Source organism: Lynx canadensis, chromosome A3 (genome assembly GCF_007474595.2).
Source record: "Lynx canadensis isolate LIC74 chromosome A3, mLynCan4.pri.v2, whole genome shotgun sequence".
NCBI classification, from domain to species: Eukaryota; Metazoa; Chordata; class Mammalia; order Carnivora; family Felidae; genus Lynx; species Lynx canadensis.
This window is the reverse complement of record NC_044305.1, coordinates 135,183,931-135,211,434: the sequence shown is the minus strand read 5'-3', so window position 1 is coordinate 135,211,434 and position 27,504 is coordinate 135,183,931. Positions and strand designations below refer to the sequence as shown.

General features: G+C 48.2%; 1 protein-coding gene across 4 annotated transcripts in view; it reads left to right on the top strand.

The window, feature by feature from the left end:
- The window catches only part of RNF144A (ring finger protein 144A), a 126,195-nt gene that overhangs the window by 2,241 nt on the left and 96,450 nt on the right, over window positions 1-27,504 (top strand). For 2 of the 4 annotated variants that reach the window (XM_030311701.1, XM_032592726.1), the window contains exon 1: window positions 24,521-25,315. The exons of 1 other annotated variant lie outside the window; for it this stretch is intronic. The gene's annotated coding sequence lies outside the window, so the exon portion shown is untranslated. Of the gene's footprint in view, window positions 1-24,520; window positions 25,316-27,504 lie in introns of those variants that run through there. One more of the 4 variants, XM_030311705.2, reaches the window with a different exon arrangement.

Sequence of the window (27,504 nt, the reverse complement as noted above, 5' to 3'; positions counted from 1 at the left end):
TGGTCATTACAGATTCCTAGCCCAGCCACTCGTTGTGACTTGGAGAGGAGACAGGCCTGCGACCCCAGCCTGGGGACCCATGCACACAAGGGCTATGGCTGGCCTGGGCCCGGCATCCCCTTTCCTGTCTGCTGTTCCTTCTGTTCTGCGCTTGGGCTAGGGACAGTGGAGACGAAGTCAGCTCCTCTGGGGGTCTGGTGGTCTGGAATCACTCAGGATGACAGTGAGGCTCAGACTCTTAACAGGTTATCTGACCAAGCATGGAGTGCCCCCCCCACCCAGATTTCTGGAGGTGGGACATCAGAGGGAGCCAGGGGGCCATGAACAGAATGGAATGCTTCTAAGGAGGATGGACCCTCTCCGGGTAGCCTCCTACCTTGGAGATCCAAGGACTAAGTTGAAGGTGCCTTTCCTTAAGACTAGAAAAGTTGTTTGAGGTCATCATTCTCGGGACCAGCCTCCTCCGTCCTTTGTTTCTGCATTGCTGACACACATGAACAGCTTTTCTTAATTAGGTGATGAAATTCAATTGCAGCAACTGTTCACATACCTGCTGGGGATTATTCCAGAAGGACAGAGCTTGCCCAACTCTCTGACCCCGCTACGGGACTGAGAGCGAGTGTCCTAACCTTCTTGCGGGGCCCCAGTTCGTTCAACTGTAAAACTCAGGTGTTGGCCTGAATGATTTCCAAAACCGAGAAAGAACAGTGGGCTGCCTTAAACGGCTTTTCCGGGAAAATCAGCCTTGCCGGATAACTCCCCAGATGCAACCAATTTTAAGGATTTATCAAGAAGAGCGCCTTCCCTTGCAGGTGATTATGTTGAGAGGTAGGCTTTGGAGAGGGTGGTTCTTGGTGATGAGAATGTCCATCGTCCTTCATTCCCGGAATCTAGAACCTGAGTTGGAACCTGTTTCCTGGATGGCCTGTGGACTCGGAGAGCAGGACTTCCTCTGCAGAGCAGGTTGACAAGCCGGATGTACTGTTAACAGAGAAAAATGAGTTCCCCCCGGATGGTGTGAGGTAGTGTGTCGACCAACATTTCAGTCTCCTAGCGTTTGCCGTAGGGAGAGAGGAAACCGTAGTTCACGTTCAGTTAGCGCGTCCTGTATCAGCAGGTGCTGGTCGGGCCCTAGCGGTGGACCCAGTGTTCACACAGCCCCGCGGGACAGGCGCTCCTGCTGTCCCCGACCTACAGGGGAGGGAAGTGAAGCCGAGAGCCGTTGGGTTGGCCAAGGCCATGCACTTGGTACACGTTGAAGCCTGTGTGAGACCCGGAGTCCTCAGGAAAGGGTATATTCTGTGATGTTGAGGGCGGAAGCACATTCGTAGATTGTTCTATGGCTGGGGCTGGAATGCCGAGTGAAGTGGGGCGTGGCGAGGAGTCTGCCCGTTAGAGCTGGTGATGCCAAGGACTTGAAGGATGAGTCTGGGTTAGCCAGGCCACTTTGGAGGCCCAAGGTCAGATCTGGGTCTGGGAACAGCAGGCAGTAGCCAGGGTGGGCTGGGAGCTTAGAGCCCACGGCTCTGCCGTGGTCTTGTTCTCCAGGAGGCTGGCTGTCTCTGAAGGCTGTTCCAACCAAGATTCTCCGGGCAGTAAAAGAGGTGCTTTCGTTTCTGGTGTCTTCTAGAAGCTCCTGCCCGTCCGGGGGGTGGGGAGGGGATGGGCTCACTGTGTAGTTTTAGAGCCCCTGCCCCTCCCATTTCCCTTCCCACCCGCCAGGTCTGTGGGCTGGAGGAGATTCGGTTCAAAGAAGGTGAGCGGAACCACAGGCAGCAATCCAGGAACCTGCCTCTTGTCTTCAGGGCCCCCTGAGCAAGGCCGGGCCCGTAGCAGCCTGCCTGCTGTTGAGAACCTCCCAGTCGGTCGTCAGCCACATCCTCTGTAGGTGCGGGCTTCGGTAGCTTCTGCCCCCACGGACACAGCTCTGTGGGTGGGAGCCTGAGCCCAGACCCAGCACAGCAGAGGGGAACATTCCAGACCCACAGAGTTGCTACGGATGGTGGCCCTAGGAGGGTTATTGCTTCCGCGGGGTTTTGTGTCTGTCCTCGGAACGCCTCCCCCTACGTGGTTTTCCTGGGACCTTTTTGGGTACAGTTCTTTGGAACGGGGTGTGTTTACTTAACGCTGGGGGAGGCAGCGTGTTGAGGTTATCAGGAGGGCGGTGGGCCTGTGCAGGCTGCGTCAGACCAGGAGAGAATGCCTCTCAGACCTCCATTGATCTGTTAGCCATGCAGACAGGGAGGGCGCCCGCCCTCCCTTCGGTCCGTCCGCATCCAGGACGTGTGTTAGGGGGACAGCAGTGGGTGGGGTGTGGTCCTTCCTAGTTGCCCCGGAGGCTGGCTTGTCCGCAGGCTCTCCCGAATTCCACCTGCCCTCCCCTGCTCACCCACCCCTCCTCCCATCGAGGCTTCCTACCCTGCGGGAAGGGTAGCCTGCTGATCAGGGAGGCTGTCACTCTCCCCTGGGTTGGGGAGAGTGGGACGCGTCCCCTTCACAGAAACGTGCAGACCCCTGCGTTAGGCACCCTCCTCTTCATCCGGGTAAAACCTTCTCTTCGACAGGTGTTCTGAAGCCAGAACGATGCAGGTATTTTTTGACTTTCTTGGGAAGTTTTGTGTGACACCCACCCGGGTCCCTCATCATGTCTTGTCACTTTGCTGCTGGGACACCCTCGGCTACCTCCCTTGCTTGTCGACTAAGGGGGGTGCAACCTTGGTTGAGCCTCCGGGAGTCTTCATCGCTTGGCCCCAGCCCGCCTCTCCAGTGCGGTTCCCCCCACCCCCCACGGTCTCCAAGCGTGTGCCCTGGAACGTTCTTCTGCCGTCTCCGTGGGCCACATTCCTAGCGGTCCTTCCAGGCTCAGCACACGTACCGCCTTCTTTTCAAAGCTGCAGGATCATTAACGTGGGGATCGTGGAGATCCACCCACCGGGGGCTGGCATCTTGCAGATGGGACACTGGCGGTGTGTGGAGCACAGGACAGAATGCCAGCGTCTTCCCTGCCAAGTCCTGGCTTTCTCTGTCTCCCATCCGCGGGCCGAAATGTTCTCTCTACCAGGTGCTTCCATGGCAACTTTTCCTTCAGAACCTGTGATTGCCCTTGAAACTCTCTAATCTAATTTTAGTGATTTATGTAACCGTTTTATTTCCTCTGCTAAACCGTAAGCCCTACAAGGGTAAGAACTTACTCATTTTTGCATTCTCTCCGCGCACGTCATGCAGTTTCTAAATGCGTGTTTTTTGTTAAGTGGCTGAATACAAGATAAACCTGGCTCAGAAGGGAAACCTTGGGTGGACTGTTGGTGAAGAAGTCGGATTCCAGTTTATGTTCTGTACTCCAGCTTGACCTGAGCAAATCGAGAGGGTTCTCCCTTTGGGAGGTGAGTGTGAGCAGTGCGCCTGTAGGACGGTGAGAAGCTGAACGCAGGGCAGGTGGGGGTCGGTTGGGGTCGGAGAAGGGAGGGCTGGAGCCCACAGCCCTGTGGGTCAGGGATGCAGGGAGGAAGGCCTTGCCGGTCCTGGGTCCTCCAGTTGTGTAGACAGCAGATGACGTCAGTTTGAGTGTGAGGCAAGAGCTCCTAGTAGGAGACTGGGGTGCTCTGGGTAAAAAGGCGGCCAGAGTTCCCAGGAAGAGTGTTTGTCGGGTAAATGCGCTGCGGGCCCCTGAATCGCACGGTTCTTCGCCCGGAGGAATCACAGAGCAGCTGCGGAGATCCTCTCGCTGCGTGTAGAATGTTCCGTGTGTTCTCCGCCTCTGAGGAGTCTGTTGAGTGCCCTGCACCCTCCTTTGGTCTGCGGTGACGCCTCCCATTCTGTGGCATGACACAGGGTGTGGCGCCCAGGAGCGGCTTTGCTTCGGGAGGCGTGAAGGCGTGGGGGGACCCTGGGGGCCGCCGTTGGTTATGTCAGCGAGCAGGCGGAGAAACCGTAAACCGACGCTTCCCGACGCCCCGATGGCCACACTGTGCGTCCTGGTAGCACGCACGCGCTAGCACAGCGGAATTAGGAGCTTCCGGGAGGCTCTGACCCTGATCTCGAACTTGTTGGCTAAAACCGTGTATACGTCTTCCTAATTGCTTGACAGGCAGGCGGCCCCAGTGCCCCGTGTGCGTGAGACCGCTCCGCTGAGGTCACACTCACCTCTTCCTTCGTTGTGTCTCCACGAGGCATTAGCCGCAGGCCCCGGGATCCCAGGCCCTGTGGTTTCCGGAGGCCAGAGGGGTGGCGGACAGTGCCCGACGTTGCGGAAGAAGGAAGAAAAGAAGGTGTTTTTGTCCCGCCGGCTGGTGGCACCCGAAGAAGCCACCTCTGGGTCAGGGTGCGCTCAGTGCGTGTCCCGCCAAATTCCTGTGTGGAAACCTCATCCCCAGTGCGATGGGGTGAGAGGCGGGGCCTTTGGGACGAGCTTAGGTCGTGAGCGGGGCGCGCTCATCCACGTGACCAGCGCCCTTATCACCAGGCCCCAGGGAGCTCCCTCGCCCCGTCGGCCCTGTGAGGACACAGTGAGTGGATGGCTGTCTGGACCGGGCGGCGGGCTCTCCACAGACACCCCGGATCTTGGACTTGCGGCCTCCAGCGCTGCGGGAAGTGAACGCTTCTGTTTACCAGCCACCCATCCTGTGGGGGTCCTGGCGTGGGCAGATACAGGCAGCAATGGCTGGTCGCCGGTCTGCCGGTCACATCTCGACTCGACCGCCTGCGGAGACCCCTAACGAGGTCACTTTCGCAGATACCGGGGGTTAGGAGTTCAGCGTCCCTTCTGGGGACACGGTTCATCCCATGGCACCCCTACCAGCGTCAGGTCCTACACGCTTGTGTGCATTCGTACGTTACTGTATGTCTGGCCTGCAACGGAGCACCTGTTAACACGCACTTAGCGTGTTTCTGGGTCCTCGACGGCACGGGGGCCGCTCCGTGCTGCTGGCCAGAACCGGGTTCCGCTCTTGCTGTCACCTGCGTCCTCAGCATGCTGTCTTTTGCCCTCATGCTGGGTACCCCCGGGGTCCAGCCAGCTCTCCCCAGCTGCCGGCTCACATCCGTGTCTGAGGTGGCGTGAGAGGGGGGCCGCGTCTGTCCTTTTTATCAAGGAGGAACAGGCTTTTCCCAAAGCACCACGGCACAGGGGTGTCTGGGTGGCTCAAAGCGTCCGACTCTTGATCCCCACCCAGGTCATGATCCCATGGTTCGTGGGATCGAGCCCCGCGTCGGGCTCTTGCTTGGGATTCTCTCTCTCTCTCCCTGTCTCTTTGCCCCTCCTCCTCGTGCACTGCTTCCCTCTCAAAGTAAATAAACTGAAACAAAACGCAATAAACAAAGCACCGCGGCTGCCTCTGCACGTGTCTCCTTGAACCGGGCTGCCCGGCAGGTGAGAAGCAGCCAGAACCTGGAAGACCATCCCTGAGAGACTGGACGGGACAGACCATGAAGCCAGCGCCCCAGTGGTGCCTGGCCAGACTGTGCTGTCATAAACTGTCCCTGCTTCTCTTACCTGTTCTGTGATAGGCAGCAGTCCTCAGGGGACGAGGTCCAGACCAAGGTGCACGCGGCTTAGGTGTCCTTGGTGTCTTGCCAATGTGAGTCTCCTCTGAGTATTTGTGGTTTCAGGTGCCCTGGGCACCGAGGAAATCACTGTCCCGTCCTGTTGATTTCTGGATGCCTGTGTGTCCGGCACCGGCTAAATATCTGTGGAACTTAACCCGGCATCTTCCCCGTTCAAAGACATCTGAGGCCAGAAACCAATCTCGTCCATTCCTTCTTTTGTTCTTTTGTCCGTTCACTTGGCAAACCTCCTCGGTTCCAAGGCAGATGAAGGAGTACAGGGGGGAAGGCGAGGACAGGGCGCGAGGGAGGGAAGGGGGCCGGCGAGGCCCTTCCAGAACAGATGGGGTGCGCTGTTCTGTAATCAGCAGGCAGGTATGCGCCCCGTAAGCTTTTGGAATTTCATAAATTCCAGTTTCGTGGGCGTAAAAACAACCAGTCGGGACACACAGGAATCCCTTTCCATCGGGCATCACTGCTCACCCTGCACTTTACCTATTTGTGAAGGGGCTCAACACTTAAGGTGCGTGCTGTTTTGTTTTGTTTTTGTGTTGAATGAATATTCACTGAGCCCAGACGGGAACATGTCTCAGGAGGAAACGTTTTCAGTTTATTCTGAAATGGACTTGCTCTTCCCATAGCAGCTTGGTGGCCAGGGGGACGGTTCTTATCTGTTAATACTTTTTTTTTTTTTTTTCAACGTTTATTTATTTTTGGGACAGAGAGAGACAGAGCATGAACGGGGGAGGGGCAGAGAGACAGGGAGACACAGAATCCGAAGCAGGCTCCAGGCTCCGAGCCATCAGCCCAGAGCCCGACGCGGGGCTCGAACTCACGGACCGCGAGATCGTGACCCGGCTGAAGTCGGACGCCCAACCGACTGCGCCACCCAGGCGCCCCAATACTTTAATCACTCCCGAGACTCTTTCTCCGCTGGCCCCACGCCCTGCGTCCGTGACAGTGACCTTGTTTTCTTTCGGTCCCTGGCCACAGGCAGTGGGTGCGGACTCTCTCCAGGGGACCAGCTCACGACCAGCTCGGGCTGTGTCCCGCCGGCCGGCCACACAAGGCTGTTCCCTGGAAGATGGTGTTTGTCTAGGGGAGGCAGGACCTCCTCCTCCGGGTGGAGGAGGAGCAGAGGCAAACCGCGCCGGACAGGCAGAGGGGAGCGCAGGTGGAGGGCTGGGCTGGCTGGGCGGTGTGGCCCGTCCCGAGGGACCCGGTCTGTGAGCGTGGAGTGTAGACAGCACCCAGGTCTCGAAGATCTACTGTGAAAGACAGAATATGCACGTGTGAAATATCTCGGTAATAACTCTGTATCAATTGCATGTTGAGATAATTTCACTTTATTTACGTACAGTGTTGACTAACCCTAATTTTCCTTGCTTATTTTTCCTTTTTAAGAAACCGTGCCGGAAAGTTTAAAATCACGGATGTGGCTCACGTCATATTTCCTTACTGTACTTGCCATAGCGCTGGTCTGGAGGGACAGGGCCGAATACCTTTCTTTGGAGGTCCACGGGCCTTCTGAACAGCTCCTGCCCCTCTCACCCCCCCCCCCATAGAGGGCCCGTGCGTCCTCGGATGGGGGTCACCAACACCGGTTGGCTGCACAGTAGCGTGTCTGGCCCTGATTTGGGCCGTGTTCTCATTGTCACTCTGCAGTGACAATGTCTTGAGTTTAGCCCCAGATACTTGAGATTCCTGCCTGATTTGGCACATTTGTGCCTCCCTTGGATGTAGCCTGTGTCATTCAGATTCAACTCTTCAGGGGACTGGGCTCAGGTCAGTATCCATTCAGATGCACATATCCTCGGACTTTGTTTTTTTTGTTTTTTTCAGTGTATAAAATGAGGGGGTCGGGTTGGACAAACTTAACACCACGGTCCTTGAAATTTGCCTCCACTGTCACCTTGGAAGCGGGTTAATTGCCACAGGACCTCCTGATTGTCCCCCTTCCCTGGAGAGGGAGTCCACCTGTCACTCTCACAGCCCCTGCTGTGATTTTTCCGGAACATTGGCCCTCTCCCTGCCCCCCTGCAGGGATCAAGTCAAGCGTACTCCGGATCTCCCACAGGGTAGAGCCCAGCGAAGGCTGGTTGAGAGAAGCCTGTCCCCACATTTTGTCACTCTAGCACCTGCTCCCTAAGTCAGCGTGTCTCAGCTTAGTCTTAGAATACGAAACTGAGCTGCCCTCCAGCTGGTGAGCCCCTCGCCCAGGACAGCTCTCCCCGACCTCCTCCCTGCCGCTTGCCTCATTCCTGGAAGCGGTGCCTTCCTCACGGCACCCCCACTTTTCCTCAGGGCACCCCTGCTTTCATAGCTTCCCAGTGATTTCCTCTGCATCTCGGAAGCATGTGGGTTCCCCTGGCTGGTTCCACTCTCTGTCCTGTTGTCCCTGGCTGGCTGTGTTTCTGGCTGTCACCTGACACGCCCCTGTGGTCCAGGGCATCCCAGGGTATCCACCGCCCCCGCGTCACCTGCTCCTTCCTGCATCCCTGCTGCCTTCTGTCCCGGTCATCCTGCCCGTCTCCCGCCTGAGCTGGGACTCAGACTTCCACACTTATTTGTCACTCTTTCTTGGGGTGAACGTGCTGCCAGCTGGGCTCCTCGAGGGATTCCCAGCACAGGACCTGGTCCGCTTAGCTTCAGGATGTTAAACTTTAAAAAAATTTTTTTTTAATGTTTATTCATTTTTTTGAGAAAGAGAGACAGAGCATGAGCCGGGGGGCGGGGGGGGGGCGGAGAGAGAAAGAGACACAGAATCCGAAGCAGGCTCCAGGCTCTGAGCGGTTAGCAGAGAGCCCAACGTGGGGCTCGAACCCACGAACCTTGAGATCATGACCTGAGCTGAGGTTGGACGCTCAACCGACTGAGCCGCCCAGGTGCCCAGTATGTTAAACTTGTAACTCAACTCGATACATTAAAAAATACAAAGGATCTTCAGATCTGCCCCAGGGTTTATGTGTTCGGTTTTTCTAAAGCCTACTCTAAGGTGATTTTTAAGACTAATGGCATCTATAAACTGACCCCAGTGGCAAACACCCTTAGCCGAGCTGCTAGTAAAGAGAATCATCTGGGTGCCACAAATGTAGTTTGTGTGATTTTCGCTTCAATTATATATGGATCTTTCCGTGTATGAGCTCTGTCTACGTTATCTACACCATACTGTTTCTCTAGAAGTCAGTGTGGTTACAGTGTAACTACCATTATGTGACAATAAATAACTTGAATGGTCAGAAAGATTTTTCTTGGTAAAGAGGAACTTCTTATTTAAAAGAATTTCTAAGAGGAATAGGTTAAAGGCACATTTGCTAATACGAAGTGGGCTCTGAGGCAGAGCAGGAAGTGGTTAAGAATAAATTATGCTGCCTCAGAAGGCAGGCATTTCTAGGCCTAAATACGGCTGGGATGGGGGAGGGGACTGCTTAAGGATAAATGCATGAGTTTCTTTTTTTTTTTTTAAATGCATGATTTTTATTCGGGACCGCAAATACTTCAGACAGTTGCACTCTGGGCAGCGTAGCTCAAGGAAGCCATAGTAAATGTGGACAAAAAGAAATCTTTAGGCCCAAATGTTTCTCTTGTTTGTTTTTTTAAGCAACAGCCCCAAATGGAAAACATCGAAGTATGGTTATGTAAATATCCTGCTCTGATGAGATAAGATTTTTGGAGATTGTGGACATGGGAAAATGTTCGTAATATATCATGAAGCGAAAGCAATCAGGAGACTGAACTACTGTGTACAACATGTGTTCAACCTTGGAAACTATGCTGAGGAAAGGGTTCATAACTCATAAGGACTGTGGCGTTTTCTTCTACTTTTGACTCTTTATTGTGGTTCTGTCTTATGGTGAAATACGTGATTTTGTTTTTAACATTTTTTTAATTGTAAATCTTGCCCACCAACACACCTGCCTACATTTTGTTGGTTCAGAAGCAGCAGATACATATTTCAACAAATAAGTCAACTGTCTCCGGCCGGACGTGGACATTTCGCTACCGTGGGTTTGACGAGGAATGGGTAATTAACAAGGAGAAGGCACCCTGTTATCGATAAATGGGAAAGAAGCCATCGGAACGCACACATTTCCCCCGCGGGGGGTTTTACGCCACAGCTGTGCAGGTCTGACCAAGGGCAGCTGACATCAGTTGCGTGTGACGGTGTGGCCCGAGGAGCACCTTACGGTTCAGCCGCTGTGGTCACGACTTGAGGGGAACGTAGCACGACCGCCAGGCAGGGGCTCCGGGGCTTCGGATCCTGTTCCAGTCAGTGCCCACGGGGTCCTCTGCAAAGACCTTGAACCTGTCTGGAAACTTCCCATCTTATTCATCTAAAAAGTGAGAATAGTACTTGGATGACTGCCTTTTCCGGGCTCCTGCTAGGGTGAAATCAACCGTGATTAAGAAAACTTAGAGAAACCATTTAAGGCGTGTCCAAAAAGCAGATATCACAGATGACCCCTTGGGTTTGGCAGGTGCGAGATGTGAGGAAGTGGGGAGGGCTGCGGACACTCCAGGAACGCTGTCTGCTGTCCCCAGATTCATCTGGAAAACACTTTCTGGTTGAATAAAATACTGCACTTCTGGTCTGCGAAAACGGAAACCATTAGGCCCATCAAGGCTGCTATTATTTTCTCTAGCTTTTCAACTAAAACTAGGGCAGGCTACCCTTCCCTGTTTTTCTCTTTTGGTGGTGGTTTTCCTTCAAATTTTCAGTGACGATGCCAGCAAATGTGGCAATGCTGGTGGACGCAGGACGTGTACCTGGCCGTGGGCTGAGTTCGCCACAACTTCTTATGGAAGGCATACACCCCTAACATCTTCTGTACCCATCATACCCTTCACGATTTTAGCCTGACTAGACGTTTATCAATTTTATTCATCTTTCAGGGAAACGGATCGTGATTTCCTGTTGATGATTTCGTTGGTTTCTGCACCAAAATTTATGTCTTTTCTTACGCTTGTTTGAGCTTAAATTGCTTTCCCTTTTTTTTTAAGTTTATTTATTTTGAGAGAAAAAGAGAGACAGAGAGAGAGCGCGTGCGAGTCAGTGGGGAAGGGGCAGAGAGAGAGGGGGAGAGAGAGAATCCCAAGCAAGCCCTGCACCAGCAGCACAGAGCCCCATGTGGGCTTGAACTCACGAACCGTGATATCATGACCTGAAATCAAGAGTCGGACACTTAGCTGACTGAGCCACCCTCGCGCCCCTTAAATTGCTTTTCTAACTCTTTTTTCCTAAAGAGGAAGTTTGGAGTAATCACTTTAGATCGTTCTGATTTTCTTTAATGTTTATTTTATTTTTGAGAGAGAAAGAGCATGATTGGGGGAGGGGCAGAAAGAGAGAGAGGGAGACAGAAGTCAAAGCAGGCTCCGGGCTCTGAACTCTCCGCAGAGAGCCCGATGTGGGGCTCAAACCCGTGAACCATGAGATGCTAAAGTCGCTTAACTACTGAACTACCCAGGTGCCCCTTAAATTGCTTTTCTAACTCTCGTTTCCTAAAGAAAGGTTGGAGTACTGACTTTAGATTGTTCTGATTTTCTAATATATGCATTTAATACTACAAATTTCCTGGGGTGCCTGGGTGGCTCAGTTGGTTAAGCATCCGACTCTTGATTTCAGCTCACGTCATGATTTCACAGCTCATGGGTTGAAGCCCAGTGTTGGGCTCTGGGCTGACAGCATGGAGTCTGCTTGGGATTCTCTCTCTACCTCTCTCTCTCTCTCTCTCTCTCTCTCTCTCTCTGCCCCTCCCCCACTTGCTCATGCTCTCTTGTACACTCTCAAAATAAGTAAATAAACAAAGCAAAAAAAATACTACAAATTTCCCCGTAAACACTGCTTTTGCTACATTATACATACTTTGGTAAGTTTTTTTTTTTTTTTTCATTCAGCTCAAAATGTTTAGTAATTTCTTTTGAGGCTTCTTGTTTGCCCTAAATGTTATTATTTTTTTTTTAAGTTTTTTTAAAGTTTATTTATTTTTGAAAGAGAGAGAGCGAGTGAACATGAGCTGGGGAGGGGCAAAGAGAGAGGGAGACACAGAATCTGAAGCAGGCTCCAGGCTCTGAGCTGTCAGCACAGAGCCTGACGTGGGGCTCAAACTCAAGAGCTGTGAGATCATGACCTGAGCCAAAGTCGGACGCTTAACCAACTGAGCCACCCAGGTGCCCTTGCCCCAAATGTTATTTAAAAGTCTATTTAATCTCCATATATTTGGGGATGTTCCAATTTTCTGTCATTGACTTCTGGTTTAATACCATTGTGATGTGAAAGCAAAGCTTATATGATTTTGGCTTTGATTTTTATTTACTAAGGTAGCTTTTATGGCCTAGAATGTTCCCTATGAGCTAGAGGAATGTGCATTCTATTGCTGTTGGATGGAATATTCTATGTGTCAAATAAATCAAGTTGACTGTTAGTGCTGCTTGGGTTAGCTATGTGTTGACTGATTTTCTACCTTCTGGATCTGTCAGTTACTGAAAGGAGGGGTGAAGTCTCCAGCTATCATCGTGGATTTGTGTATTTCTCCCTGCAAGGTCTGTCAGTTTTTCCTTCTGTATTTTGATGCTCTGTTGTTTGGTACATACATGTTTAGTGTTATCATGTCTTAGAGAACAGACCCCTGTATCCTTATGTAATGTCCCTGTTTATCTCTGATGATTTTTGTTCTGAAGTTGGCTTTGTCTGAAATTAACACAGCTACTCCAGCTTTCTTTGGATTATGGTATATCCTTCTTTACCCCTTTCATTTTAACCCAAGCCTTTTTATTTACAGGGTATTTCTTTAGACAATATAGAGTTGACTCTTGCTTTTTTATCCACTTTGAAAATCTCTCCTTTAACTTTTATCCAGTGTGTTCAGACGGTTCACATTTAAAGTGATTGTTGATGCAGTTGGATGGATATCTACCGTGTTTGCAATTTTTTAAGATATTATTTTATTAAACATTTTTTAATGTTTTTATTTATTTTTGAAAGAGAGACAGTGCACGAGCAGGGGAGGGGCAGAGAGGGAGGGAGACACAGAATCGGAAGCAGGCTCCAGGCTCCGAGCCGTCAGCACAGAGCCTTACGAGGGGCTTGAACTCACGAACCGTGACATCATGACCTGAGCCGAAGTCAGACGCTTAACCGACTGAGCCACCCAGGCGCCCCGTAAAGACTTTATTTTTAAGTAACCTCTATACCCAAAGTGGGGCTAAAACCCATAACCCCAGGATCAAGAGTTGTATGCTCCACCACCTGAGCCAGCCAGGCACCTCGTAATTGTTTTTATCCATTACACCTGCTCTTTTTCCCCCCCTCCTTCTTTTTACTGACTTCTCTGCTTCTGAGTATTGTATATAATTCCTTGTTATCTCTTCTGTTGACACATCAGTTATACTAATTTCTAACATTTTCAGTGGTTGCCCTAGAGTTTGCAATACACATTTGCAAGTAAACTTAAGCCCAGTTCCAAATAATACTCTACAGCTTGATATGTAATAATGTTACCTAAGATACAGAGTATTCCTTGTTCTGGTCTCCCTTCCCTTATGACTTTCCTGTCACTCATTTCCCTTACCCATATGCTATAATCACCCAATACGTCGTCGTCGTCATTGTTTAAGCCATTTTCTTTCAGATCAATTTAATAAGAAAAATAAAGTATTTTAACTTGGCTTGTCCCTTCTCTCTCTTCCTGTGTTTATGTTCCTCTGAGTTTCTAACATTTGAACTCTCCCTCTCTCTGAAGAACATTTAACATTTCTTGGAGTGCAACACAGTTGGTCCCACACTGGTCAGTTTTTGCTTATCTGAGAGTATTTCTTTTTTGTCACTTTTGATGGAGAGTTTTGCTGGAAATAGAATTTCAGGTTGCTGGTAGGTCTTCTTTCAATGCTTGAAATATTTCACTCTTTTCTTCTTGCTTGTATGGTGTCTGAAGGGAGCTCAGACCTGATTCTTGTTCCTGCTCCTCTAAAGTACCAGTGTTTTCCCCTTCTCTGGCTTTTGTTTCAAGATTTTCACTGTGTCTTCGATATTTGCCATTGACCGTGATATGTAGGTGTACATTTTTTTTTACCCTGCTTTGTTATTTGAGCTTCCTGAATCCAGGGTTCGGCATCTGTCATTGACTTGGGAAGTTTCTCAACCATTCTTGCTTCAAATATTTTTTGCCCCCATCCTCTCTTTTCTTCCCAGTATTCTGGTTATGTGTATGTTATGTATTTCGAAATTATCCTACAGTTCTTGTATGTGCTGTTCTTTTATCTTTTCCTGTTTGTATTTTAGTTTAGAAACTTTTCTGTCAAAGTCTTGAGGCTCACTGCCTTTTCTGTCTGCTGTGCTCAGTCTACTGGTGAGCCTGACAGAGGCATTCTTCATCCTTTAACTGGGTTTTCATTCTACCCTTGTCTTTGATTCTGTCTTTAAAAGTCCATCTCCCTGCTGGTTATAACCCGTGTGCTCGTCTGCTTTTTCTCGTAGTGCCTTTAGCGCATTCATCCCAATTATTTGTAAGTTCCCTGTCGGATGGTTCCAGTATCTGTGTCCTGTCTGAGCTTGGTTTCGATGCTTGCGGCCCTTGCAGATTGGGATTTTCCTTGCCTTTTGGCCTGCTTTGTGTATTTTTCATTGTCGTCGATATCTGGGCGTGATGGATCTGGTGTACGAAGTGACCTCAGTGTGAGGTTTCGGGTTCATCTGGATAGGAGCTGAGTTGTGTTCCTCGAGGGCAGAAGCGGTGGGTGCCAGATGCCCCAGGTCCTCTAGGGGCCTGTTTTCATCTGGCCTGTGGTCTTCGGGGGTTTCTTCCTCATTCAGCAGCGTCCCTTTCTTGCAGCTCTTTGAGCTGTCACCCATCGTGATCAGATGGGACCCTGTGAACGGGTGCTAAGTTGAGGGGCAGGAAAGCGTTCTCTACTCTCAGGATTCAACCCCAGGCTTCCAGCAGGCCTGTGTAGCCAGCCCTCTCCAGTGTTCCTGAGCCGTCTTGCCGCTCCTCAGGTGAGCTGAGGAGGAGGTGGGGCTGGGGTCGGGTCACTGTCCTTCGTCAGGTGGGGAGACTGTGTCACGTGGACCACCCCACACATACTTCGCTTGGTTACTCTCCCCCCGGCCTGAGCTGGGGCTGGGATGTTCTTGGCCCTTTGCCGTACGATCCTGGTGGGACTCCTGGCAGGTTGGGGTTGGGGGGGGGGGGCAAACCCACAAATACGTGGGGCTCTCTCAAGACTGTGGCTCCTCGGAGTTTCCTTTTCACTCTTGAGCTAGTGCATCAGACTCCAGCAATTCGTGACCGTTGCCATGCAGGTGTTCCTGTCAGTTGTGGCCCTGACAGCGAGCAGATCTCGGCTGTGACTCTCTTTGTCTCGCCTCTCGCCAGATTTTGGGGGGGTGGGTTGCCCTCTGCCCCGTTTTTCCGATGGTTGCAAGAAGCCCTTGATTCTTGGTTTGTCCGACCTTTCCTCGCGAGGATGCGACCAATGGCTTCCCTGTGCTACACGTGTTGGACTTGAAACTTCAGACTCCCACCCTCCAAGTTTTATACCCACACGTGCTCCTCTGTCTCGCTCACGTCTCTGCCCTCACAGGCCCCTTGAAGGCGTTGGCCGTGGTAGAGGACGGGTCATAGCTGGACACAGGACACACTGCAGCGTGAAGCCAGCCAGTTTTGTGGGTCTGGGCTGCGACTTTCTGACCTCTGAGTAAGAGGTAATGAACCCTCTATTCCCTTCCAGCTCTGAACCTAGCATTCTGTTTCTTCTAAACGACTCAGGACACCTTGCAAGATATTCGGCACAGGTTGTGTGTTCAAAGTTTCCGGTTGACTGATAACTTTTGCACTACTGAGCAGAAAATGCTTCTCTGGATAATCTTTGCAGGGATCGTTTCATTTCTCTGTCATCTTTGGGGCGTGATATAATGGGTTTACAGATGTTAGGCTTTTCAAATATTTCTGAAAAAAAAAGTGACAGTGAATGACTTGGATAAAATATTTCCGGGAAATATTTGATTTATGTTAGGGTTTTTTTCTTTTGTTTTTTTTTTTTAAAAGATGTCAGAACATTTTATTTTATTTTATTTTAACGTTTATTTATTTATTTTGAGAGGGATAGCAAGAGAGCGGGGGAGGGGCAGAGAGAGAGGGAGAGAGAGAAAATCCCAAGCAGGCTCCGTGCTGTCAGCACAGAGCCCGATGTGGAGCTCAAACTCACAAACCGTGAGATCTTGACCTGAAGCCGAAACCAAGAGTTGGATGCTTAACCGACTGAGCCACCCAGGTTCCCCCTAAATGTTAGTTTTTTAAAATGAAGTACAGGGGCGCCTGGGTGGCTCAGTCAGTTAAGCGTCCCACTTCGGCTCAGGTCATGATCTCGCAGTTCATGGGTTCCAGCCCCGCATCAGGCTCTGTGCTGACGCCTCGGAGCCCGGAGTCTGCTTTAGATTTTGTGTCTCCTTCTCTCTCTGCCCCGCCCCCACTCACACTCTGTTTCTCTCCCTCTCTCAAAAATAAATATTGAAAAAAAAAATGAACTACAAGAGAAGCCAGCTATAAATGGTCACTGACTGTGTTATCCCAATTTTATGAAAGATCCAGAATAGGTAAAACCATGGAGGCAATGCCGATTGCTGGCTGTGAGGAACTGGGCAGAGGGGGAGTGGAGAGTACCTGTTGAGTGGGTAATGTGTTTTATTTTGGAATGATGGACACGTTTTGGAATCGGATGGAAGTGCTGACTGCACAGCGTTGTGAATGTGGTAAATGGCACTGAATCGTTCACTTTAGTGTGGTGAATTTTCTGTTATGTGAATTTCACTTCAATAAAAAATATATAGTACATTAAAAATGAAAAAAACCCAGTAGTACAGGAACTTTCACAATGCAAAGCCCTTCTTTCTCCTGCCCTAGGCCTTTGGCCTCCTATCAATTTCTTACATATACTTGCACACCGGCCCCCCTCACCTCCCTTTTTAAATGGGAAATACGGCCTATTGCTTTTTTCTACTTAATCTGGAGATTTTTTTCCCCCTATCAGCACATAAAATCTACCTTATTTGTTTTCAGACTACATAGTCAAAGGAATTATTTTCTAAGTTCTTTAAAGTTGGTGTAGGCTTTATGTCATCATTCCATTTTTTTTTTTTCCCTGCAGTAACACCTGTACTATAACAAGCTTCTTATTTTGTTCCTAATTCAGTATCCAGTGGGGTAAATCAGTCAGCCTTTTGTGCAAGCAGGTTTAAAGCTGAGAATCAAATTCCTTTTTATGAGTCATTTCTCAGAATCAGGAATGATGGTGGAATTAGCCAAATGCCTTCTATCACAACAGGAGAATTAAAAAAAACAACGCATTTAATTAATTGATAGTCAATGAGCCAATGAATTTGTTCCATAGCTAATTTCACAAATGTCTCCATTACTGGAGAATGTATTTTATTTTCCCCCAGAGGAGACCACGGTGGAGTAAGTCAGTGCAGGACAGCTCTAAAGGGATGCCTGTGGGGCTCTCTGTCCCCCAGCGTGCACGACCATTAGTGACAATGCCCATAGACAGAGATCGCTTTCTTGAAGCTGGACAAGACCTCTATTCATAATAAAGTCAAACAGATGGCACATACGAAGGCCTCCACTCATTGTGGCTGCACAGGCCGAAACGCATAGATCTGTGTTGATTTGGGGAACAGTAACTTCCACGTTAGGCAGCAGCTAAAAGAAATTCTCAGCTTGGGAATGGAAAGACTGGGGAGAAGCAGAGGGATTGCCTTTGGGTTCCTTTTGTGTCTGTGTGTGGAAGGAGTAGTAGGTAAGTGAGCACGAGCCTGTGCTGATGACTGCTTAACACCAAGTCTGAAAGTGCATTCACCACGAAGAGGGGGACAGAGGAGACAGAGACAGCAAGGAGAAGCCTGAGCTTCTACCGACTATTCTCCGCACAGATGTCAGAGCAAGCCTCACACCAAGAATTTGCTTCATGGACCCGAGAATGCAAAGCAGTGGGGTCTTTCTGTGGGATTTTAAATTTTTTTTTTTTAACGTTTATTTATTTTTGAGACAGAGAGAGACAGAGCATGAACGGGGGAGGGGCAGAGAGAAAGGGAGACACAGAATGGGAAGCAGGCTCCAGACTCTGAGCCATAAGCCCAGAGCCCGACGTGGGGCTCGAACTCACGGACTGTGAGATCATGACCTGAGCCGAAGTCGGACGCTTAACCGACTGAGCCACCCAGGCGCCCCTCTGTGGGATTTTAATTCAGACTTGCAATATGTTGTACTTAACATGGTCTTTGGTGAGGCCAAAGAAAACTAATTATTTTCCTTCAATGTGTGTTATCTCATGGGTAATACATCAAAAATCTTTAGCTCTAAAAACATAAGAGTTATAAAGGCAGAAAGTAAAAAAAACACAAAACAACAAAGAACAAAAAAAACGCAACAGTTCAATTAGAAATAAAATGAAGGGGCGCCTGGGTGGCTCAGTCGGTTGAGTGTCCGACTTCGGCTCAGGTCATGATCTCACAGCTCGTGAGTTGGAGCCCCGTGTCGGGCTCTGTGCTGACAGCTCAGAGCCTGGAGCCTGCTTCGGATTCTGTGTCTCCCTCTCTCTCTGCCCCTAACCCACTCACATTCTGTCTCTGTCTCTCTCAATAATAAATAAACATTAAAAAAAAATTTAGAAGGAATAAAATGAGTAAAATTCCCTTTAGTCTAAAGTGATTATCAGCAAGTTTTTTTTCTTCTTTTACGTTTTTCTAGAACCTTTATGTGTGAGTGTCTTACTTAAATGTATATTCACAGATTGCATTATTGTAAAAATTGTACTGTGTCCTATTATTTGCTGTTATGTCATAGACATCTTTTTATACCAATCCCTGTAGGTCTGGCTCATTCTTTACTTGTATGGATGACACAATATAATTTATTCAACTTGTCCCTCCTGATGAGTATTTAAGTAGATTTCCAGTATTTGCTTTTGCAAATAAGTCTACCAAGAATATGTTTTTACACACATAGGGAATATTTTTGCCGGTCTATCCATAGAATTAATGCTTACGGTGGCATGTGTGGGTCAAACGTACTCATGTTGTATATTTGGATCTGTTTTTAATTTATTTTACAAATGGCACCCATTATCATACTCCTAAAAAAATAAATGGAAGTTCCTCTCACACCACACTCAACAATATTGAGTTTTTATCCAGCAATGTTGCATTTTTAATCATTGCTGCTCTGATGGCATCTTTTCACCCCATTTCTTTAATTAGGAGTGAGATCCAGCATCTTTTCAAATACTTATTCATGTTGTTTCTCTTTGTCTATTTGTTCACATCCTTTTCCTGCTTTTCTATTGCAGTGTTTTCTATTGTTATTTTTTCTCCTTTTTCTCCTTTGTCAATTAGGGATGTTAATTGTTTATTACATATAACAGGAACGATGCCAAGTTTTTCACTTATTTCTTATTTGACTTACGGTATTTTTTTTTTTTTTACCATATAGAAACCCAATTTTTATAGTTAGATCTTTCTGACTTCTTTACTTTTGAGGTTTGCTGGTAAAGTTGTGGTTTTACCTCAAGGCATTGTTAGGAGACACAGCCCATTTTTTTCTCATGTGCAGCCTGTGTCCCAACACTAGTTGTGAAAGACCAGTCTTTCTCTAGTTGTTTGGAGACCACAGAGTATCCACATAGAAGATGCCATGTGGTAGAGGGTGCAGGCAGGGCTGCCCCTGCCCAGCTGTCTGGCCACGGACTAGGGTTTTACCTGTCTTCTCATCTGTGAATACAGCCCTTGTGCAGTGACTGTGTTCTTGCCAATGTGCACCTGCTACTGGGTCAGCGAACACATTTATCAGGATGGGGCCGATGCCTCTTTCTTCTCCTTGCTGCTTCTAGACCACTGCCCCTCTTCCTCCCTAAATATCCCCTGCTCCCTTGAAACATGAGCATCAGACTTTCTCATCCCCATCCCCTCTTGTTTGAGCCTTATGCTGACCCCCCCCCGGCCCTCCTCCATGCCTACTGAGGATTTTACCAACAAGTCCCATGTCTGCCTTCCTGTTCCCGCATTTGCAGGATCTGTCTACACAGAAGATCATTCTAAAAGTAGGACCCTGTTTAAAGTCCATAAAGAAATAAAGAAAAGTAGGTTCCTGTTTCTCCCTTGCCCTCCTTTCCGGTCATCTTGGCTTCTGTCTTATGGCAGCTGCCTGTTCCCGGAGTGGTACCTGGTGGTTCTGACACCGGGACGCCTAGCGCCCGCTCGGATCACCATCGTCCCCCATGGTAGCTATCCTCGTGCACCGGAATACTTCATCCCTGCTGTGACCGGCGGCCCTGCTTCCTTCTTGGTGTTCGCTGCCCCCTTACCTACGACCACACTCCTTTTCTTTCTGGAAAGCGGTCCTTTCTCCTCCTTCCCTGGTTACCTGGCAGAAGCCAGCTTTGGCTAAAACACGGTTGTCTGCTGCTGTGTGCTTGCACCTGAGCTGCTGCATGGAGCTGGGCGCAATGCTCATCCCGGCCCCCTGCCACCCTGTGTCCGACCACTGTGCTCCCTCGGCAGGCTCCAGCAGTCCCGGTGTTTATCTGCTATATATGTATGTACATGTAATATCTGACTGTAGGCATGTGTGTGAATATAATACCCGCGTGTGTATATGTATATGTGTAATATCTGAGTGTATGTACATATGTGTACATGTATAATATCTGAATGTACATATACTATCTGAATGTCATTATGTATGATACCTGAGTGTATATGTGTGTGTGTGTGTGTGTGTGTGTGTGTGATACCTGAGTGTGTATATGTATATATGTAATATCTGAGTGTATGTACATATGTGTACAATATGTGAATGTATATATAATATATGAATGTCATTATGATACCTGAGTGTACGTATATAGGTGTGTGTGTGTATATACATAATACCTGAGTGTATGTATATATGTAATATCTGAGTGTATGTACATATGTGTACATGTATAATATCTGAATGTACATATACTATCTGAATGTCATTATGTATGATACCTGAGTGTATATGTGTGTGTGTGTGTGTGTGTGTGTGTGTGTATGATACCTGAGTGTGTATATGTATATATGTAATACCTGAGTGTATGTATATATGTGTACAAATACAATATGTGAATGTATATATAACATATGAATGTTATTATGATACCTGACTGTACGTATATAGATGTGTGTGTGTATATACATAATACCTGAGTGTATGTATATATGTAATATCTGAGTGTATGTATATACATGTATGTACGTAAAATCTGGGTGTATATATATTTAATATCTGAATGTCATTATGTATATCCGAGTGTATATATGTGTGTATATGTGGAATACCTAAGTGTATATGTGCATATGCGTATATATCAAATTTCTAAAGGTTTTGAATGCTTATCCCTAGCCCCGTTTTTTTTAGTGATTCTAGCTGTTCTTTGGTGAATTAATTTAACGAAGAAGAATCTTATATATACGTGCTAACAGGACCCATTTATGTATTGACGGACATACAATTGGTGAAAGAAATAAATGAGTAGAGTAACCTCTTTAATGCGTATTTTTGCACCAGTTTGGCTTTCTCAGGCTATCCCAAACAACCGAATCCTTTGTTCATAATTCTATGTAGCGTCCGTGTTCACATAAAGGAGAGAATTAATGAAATTGAAATTACCACAGGGGCGTACTCTTACAAAAGGAGAAGCCTCATCCCATACTTTAGTACAGCAGATTTGGTTCCAGCAACGAACACTTCAGATGGCAACCACTAACACAGTTAACTTTTTTTAAGCATTCAAAGGGTAACGGATGGACGTAAAGATTCCTACAACGTCTGAACTCCTTCAGAGCAAAGTTGTATCCCATCCATTTTAATTTTTAAGTTTTGTTTTTCTTTTTTGTAATCTCTACACCTAGGGTGGGGCTCCAATTCCTGACCCTGAGATCAAGAGTCGCACAGTCCTCCGACCGAGCCGGCCAGGCACCCCACATTCCATCCATTTTTGTATCACTCCTACACGGGATCTCAGCAGATGGTATGAGGGCAGGAAAGGTGGATCCCTGAGTTAGCTACCATTGGTGTTTTGGCTACAATGCAGTCTGTGCGTTCCTGGTACCCTGCAGAACTGTGCACTAACAATAGCAGGGCTTGTGGGGAAATGTCAGGATAGGGACTGGCCACTCACTCTCCGTGCAGCTTCGTAGGCAGAGCACTGCTGAGAGCTGGATACCCGGGTGATCGAACCCCGGCTGGAGGCTGCCACAAGTCCTACTCAACACGGACACGAAAGCCACCGCAGGAGATGCTACAACTGTTTCATTCCTGCCTGTGTTGTGCCAGGGCAGTGCAGGGGCCAGCAGCTCCCTGGCAGTGGGGCTCTGGAAAGGTGGGGTCGGGGGGGTTTGCAACCTGCGAACAGCCCACAAGCCACGTGGGCTCACAGCACACCCCCCCCCCCGGGTTGAGAGCTCTGCATGCAGCCTCCCTTTATAAATCTTTGTAAAAGGCAGCTAGAAAAATCTCCTTTGACCGCGCACCAGCTGAGCGGAGAGCTTTTCCTTTCCTGCCGGAGATTATAATTCTACTTCCTGGCTCTTCTAACCTGGGAAAAGTGCAGAAGCAGGTAGTAGAAGACTGTCTCGTATTGTGCGTTGTTGGAAGCGTCTGAATGTATTGCCAAGTAAAGGTGGACAGTAGACTTGCAAACAATGGGATCACGTTTTTTGGAGTCCGTATCTTGATGCCTCGGGACCAAGGAGGTGTAGCTTTCTGTGGGTCAAGAGGTTTGCTCTGTGCAAGGGCCAGGTGATGCTGGGGGCAGGTCGAACTCTCAGCCTTAACTTGGAAGGCTTTGGACTCAGGCGCTCGGATGTGAACATCGCAAGAGAATGCATTTGGGAAAGCTTGTCATGGGAGAGAGCAGCGAGGAAGGAATAGCTGTGGGTTTATCCATCGGGATGTATCTCCTGTCTGCTCAGATTTAAACGTTGCCTGCTCTCTGTGCCCTTCTTTGAAGTGACTAGAAAAACAGAATTGATTTTGTGCTTTGCTCTCTGACCGGAGATGCCTAAAAATAAGCCAAGTTCAGATGCTGGTGTTGAGTTCCTGAGCAGACACTGTACTTGAGGAAAGAGAGTTTGGGAAATTCAGGAGTTATCTTGCCTTACTCTTTTTTAGACTTTTTCCAGTTTTTTAAAGTTTATTTATATAAGTAATCTCTATGCCCAATATGGGGCTCAAACTCATGACCCTGAGATCAAGAGTCACATGCTCCACCAACTGAGCCAGCCAGGTGCTCCTTATGTTTTCTTTCTTTCTTTCTTTCTTTCTTTCTTTCTTCTTTCTTTCTTTCTTCCTTTTTTCTTCTTTCTTTCTTTCTTTCTTCCTTTTTTCTTCCTTCCTTTTTTCTTTCTTCCTTTTTTCTTCTTTCTTTCTTTCTTTCTTCCTTCCTTCCTTCCTTCCTTCCTTCCTTCCTTCCTTCCTTCCTTCCTTTTTAAAGTTTATTTATTTTGAGAGGTGGGGGCAAGGGGCAGGGAGAGGAGAGAGAATCCCAGCAGGCTCCACGCTGCCAGCACAGAGCCCGATGCGGGGCTTGAATTCAAGAACCTTGAGATCATGACCTGAGCCAAAACCAAGAGTCAGACACTTAACCAACTGAGCCACCCAGGTGCGCCTCTTTTTAAATGATAGTTTCCTTGAGGTTAAAATTCATCATTTTAAAGTACAGTTGACCCTTGGATCACATGGGTTTGAACTGCCCAGGTCCACTGATATGTAGATTTCTTGTGCTAAATACAGTCCAGGGCAGTCAATGTGTTTTCTCTTCCTTATGATTTTCTTAACATTTTCTCTTCTGTACCTCACTTTGTGTAACAATACAGTATATAATACATACAACATACAAAATAGGTATTAATTGAATGTTGGATATTTTTTTGTGCTTATTGGACATTGAACGGCTTTTTTGGAGAAATGTCTTTTTAAACTTTTTGCCCATTTTTGATTTGGGTTATTTGTCTTTTTACTGTTAAGTTGTATAAGTTCTTTGTATAATCTAGATACTAGGTCCCTGTCAGACATATGTTTTGTATGTATTTTCTCCCTTGTTTTTTTTTTTTTTTACTTTATTGATGGTGTTTTTTGACACATGAAATTTTAAAATTTATTGTTTATTTTATTGTTTGCACTTTTGGTGATATATTTAAGAAACTGGTACCTAATCAAAGGTCACACGGATTTACTCCTCTATGATCTTTTTCTAAGAGTTTTGTAATTTTAGCTCTTATGTTGAGGTCTGACCCATTGTGAGTTAATTTTTTATGAAAGTTATAAGGTCTGTGTCGAGATTCATTTTTTGCACGTCAGCACCATTTGTTGAAAAGACTGTCATTTGCCCTTTAAAACGTCATGGAATTCTTGTCAACAGTCAATTACCCATGAATGTATGGGTTTATTTCTGAACCGGCAGTTTTAATCCAGTGATCTCTGTGTTCTTATGCCAATACCACACTATCTCGATTACTGTAGCTTTTTTTTGACATCGGGAAGGGCAACTCCTCCAACTTTGCTTTTCTTTTTCAAGGTTATTTGGCTATTTTGAGTCTCTTGGATTTGTATAGGAATTTTAGGATCAGCCTGTCGATTTTGAAAAAAAAAAATGAAAAGAAAATGGGAAACGGATTTGAATAGGGATTACATTTGAATCTGAAGATCAGTTTGGGGAGGATTGCTGTCTTTACTGTTTTCTAGCCTATGTGCACTGATGTCTTTCCATTTATTGAGGTATTTGAAGTCTTACAATGATGTTTTGGTAGTTTTCACTGTACAAGCCTTACATATCTTTTGATAAATTTATTTGTAACTATTTTATTCTTTTTGATGCTCTTCTAAAATGTGTTTCTTCTTTAAGGGCGCATTTTTAAAAGCCATTCCACCAGTTTCAGCCTTTTGATTGGAGTGTTTAGACCATCTTACATAATTACCAGTAAGGTAGAATTTATGCCTACCATTTTGCTCTTTATTTCCTATGGGTCTTACATCCTTTGTATTCTTTTATTCCTCCAGTGTGCTTTCTTTTATGCTGAATGGTTTCTTGAATACCGTTTTAATTCAGTTGTTTATTTTTTTACATATTTTAAAATTATTTTCTTAGTGGTTGCCTTAGGGATTACAGTCAACATAGTCTTGTCTTATTTGTAAGCTTTTCAGTGGACCTGAACCTTTGCCTATAGGAATCCGATTAGAAGTCTAATGGCTGTGAACCGAAAAGGAGGGGACAGAAGAGAGAATCGGGGACGATTCGTTATCTGAGAGTTACTTGTGTTGGTGGATTTATCTGTTAACTCCTTGGTGGAATTATTTATACCACAGACCTCTCCAGTGAACCAGGATACTTACCAAATGTTGGATCTGATACAGTTTCTAGTAATCGTATCAACAGCCTTCCCTCCGGGCTTGGGGATTTGAGAGGCTGGTGCTGGGGAGGCTGGAAGTCAGCGTGGTGTCCTTTCTGCCTCCTCCTTGCAGCCTGCTCTCTGAGCTCCTGTGCTGTCCCCACGTTTCCCAGGTGCCGAGCACCCTGCTGAGTGTGGACCGCTCCAGGTCCCCACGTGTGGAGGGACCCCAGGGCCCGAGACCTTCTCCCACGTTTCCGTGAGGGTGGCCGGTCACGAAGGGAGGGGCCGGCTGAGCGCACGTGAGCGTAGCAGGACACCAGGATTTGGCCAGAAGACGTTCCTTTCCTCCCCCAGGACTTCTCGGAGGTAATTTTGAATTTGGAAAAATGAAAACCTTCATTTATGTCTTCTTAGCGGAACCTCAGCCACCAGAAAGACTATAGCCCTGCCTGGGTGGATTTCTCCATACCTCTTAAGCTGCACCATGGAAACAATTGCCTAGTACAATTGTTAATTTTGAGGATGGTTCTCAACATATTATGTTAAGCTATTATAGTAATTAGTACTTTATGAAGATTTACAGATGGGCCCTCATTTGCTGCTTGTAAGAACCCGTGGGGTCCATATTGCTCGTCTCGCTTCGTAGATGAGGAAACCGGTTCAGAAGATGTATTGAAGGTCTCATTGATTGATTAACTCCTCGAGAACCAAGGGTTGTGCCTGGTGCTGTTCTCACTCAGGACACACAGGGAACTCAACAGACACAAGCCCCTGCTTTCAGGGAGCTCCTAGTTGAGTGGGGGTGCGAGTGGAGGATGGGGGTGGGGACGGGAACAGACAGACCACAGACAGCCACCAGTGTGAAGAAGGAAATTGTATGTTTCATTACAAGGCGCGAATGTTGTGGAGAGAAGAAAAAGTAGACCAAGTTTTGGAGGGCGGAGGAGGTTGCAGTTTGAAAGGGGGTTGGTCAGGAAGGGCTCATTAGAAAGTTGACATCTGAACACGGATTTAAGGAGTTGTGCTAACTAACCACTTAGTGTCTGGGACAAGAGCATTGCAGTTAGAAGAACAAGTGGGTGCAGAGACCCACTGGCGTGCTGGAGAGTCACCAAGGAGGCAGGGTGGCTGGAGGAAAACCAGCAGTCACAAGTGAGTTTGGGGGGTGGTCGGGAGGTTGAACAGGAAGCTGATCGTGTCTAGCATCGCAGACTGTTGGGGAATTCTAGGTTTTATGATGGGCAATCAGTGCAGGGTGTTAAGCAGGGGATGGACAGGATCTACATTTCTGGCCTCTGTGTCCATATGGGAGGTAGGGGTGGAAGATGTGGGTAGACCAGGTGACCAATGAGAGGCCAATAGAGAAATCCAGAGTCGTTCAGACAAGAGAGAATGGTGGCTTTGCTCTATGGTAGCAGTGGAAGGAGCGAAAAGTGGTCACATTCTGGATACGGTTTGAAGACAGGGTCCTTAAGATGTCCTGGCGGAATGGGTGTGGGGTGTGAGAGGAAGGGGCGAGTCTGTAAGTGTGTTGAGGGTTTTAGCTGGTCACTAGACGGAGCTGTCACCCATGGAAACAGGGACGTCTGCAGGTAGAGGAAGTTGGGTCACGAAAAGAGTAGAAGTTCGGTTCTGAGCGTGTGGAGAGGTTGTAAGACAGATGCTGAGTGGACAGGTCCGTACAGATCCGATGGTGGAGGCCGGTGATCCGGCTCGGGTGTAGTGGGAGTTTCGGACCCGTGGTTGGTTGGTATTTAGGGGAGTAAGATCGGATGAGATCCCAGCGAGAGGAGAGTTTTGAGGACTGGGCCCTGGGACATTCCAGCTGTCGGAGGAGCAAGCGGAGAGGAAGAGACGGCAAAGGAGACCAAGGGGGGACAACCAGAGACCAGGGGGAGACCAAGAGCGTGGCATCCTGGAAGCCACATGGAATCATCTCAGAAGCGGGGGGTTCTGAGCTGATGGCGCAGGTGAGGGGAGGGCTGAGAAGTCTCTGGGGTCGGCTCCGTGCTGGTCACTCACTGGTGGCTCTGGGAGCAACAGGGAGGTCTGGTGGCTGTGGGCCCAAAAGCGCCATTGGAGTGGTTGCGGAGAGAAGGCCCGAGGGGAGGACCGGGAGACGGATGTTGACAGCTGCTCTGGGCCGCTCGGCTGCAGAGGGAGCGGAACAGGGGGTGGTGTCCGGCGGGGTAAATAAGGCCAAGAGAGTCAACTTTCAGTTGGAAGCGTTGGCTCTCGTGCCGTGGGCGGCGGTTCAGTAGAGACTGAAAAGCTGGGAATGTTGGAAGGACCTTGCTGACCTCATTTCTTGAGCAGGTGGGAGGCGCATCTTGTACTACAGCGCTTGCTGGAGGAGGAGTGCAGATAGTTAGGGCTGGGGGAGGGGCCAAGGACAAGTTCGGGGTGGGGGGAGCGGGGGAGGGGCTGAGGACACACGTGCGGGTGCGGGTGTCCCGGAGGTGGCCCTCGGGGAGGAGGCCCTGCGGTTTTCTTCTGGTTGCTTCTATCGTGTTCGTTCGTGAAATGGGAAACCCGGTGGCCAGCCGAGAGAGTGC